The sequence below is a fragment of the Sander vitreus genome, chromosome 12 (assembly GCF_031162955.1).
Source record: "Sander vitreus isolate 19-12246 chromosome 12, sanVit1, whole genome shotgun sequence".
Classification (NCBI taxonomy): Eukaryota; Metazoa; Chordata; class Actinopteri; order Perciformes; family Percidae; genus Sander; species Sander vitreus.
In genome coordinates this window covers 13,907,783-13,908,265 of record NC_135866.1, presented here as the reverse complement: position 1 = coordinate 13,908,265, position 483 = coordinate 13,907,783, and positions in this window count along the sequence as shown.

The following is a 483-nucleotide window of genomic DNA, read 5'->3' as shown; positions in this document are numbered from 1 at the left end:
GCTCACCACCACATGTGTCTTTGCTTGCCCAGTCTTGCTTCAGGCATAGATTATCACCATATACCGGCTACTGTTACAGTCTACCTTAGTGCCTTGTGTGCCACACCAGATCCTGACTGGCGTGTCAGGAGACTCTTCCTGCCGTTCCTTTCATATTTATGCAACCAAAGCCCTTTCTTCACTTCACTGATAACAATATACACACACATCAAACAAATGTAAATAGCCTCTTAAAGGATTTTTTCTACCAAAATATACATCAACAAAGCTAGTTTTAGCTGGAAATGCTTCACCTGTGTGGACTGAATGTTTAGCCCCATCTTTACTTCTTATTTGTGTGCTACTTCAGCAATTAAAAAAAAATAGACACTTTGATACCATTTTCACAATTATGATTTCCAGCCAGGCATTTAACCGGACACCCCTTTGAGGACACTGCATGTGATAAAAGATTAATAAAGCTTTGGGAATGCTTGCAGTCTC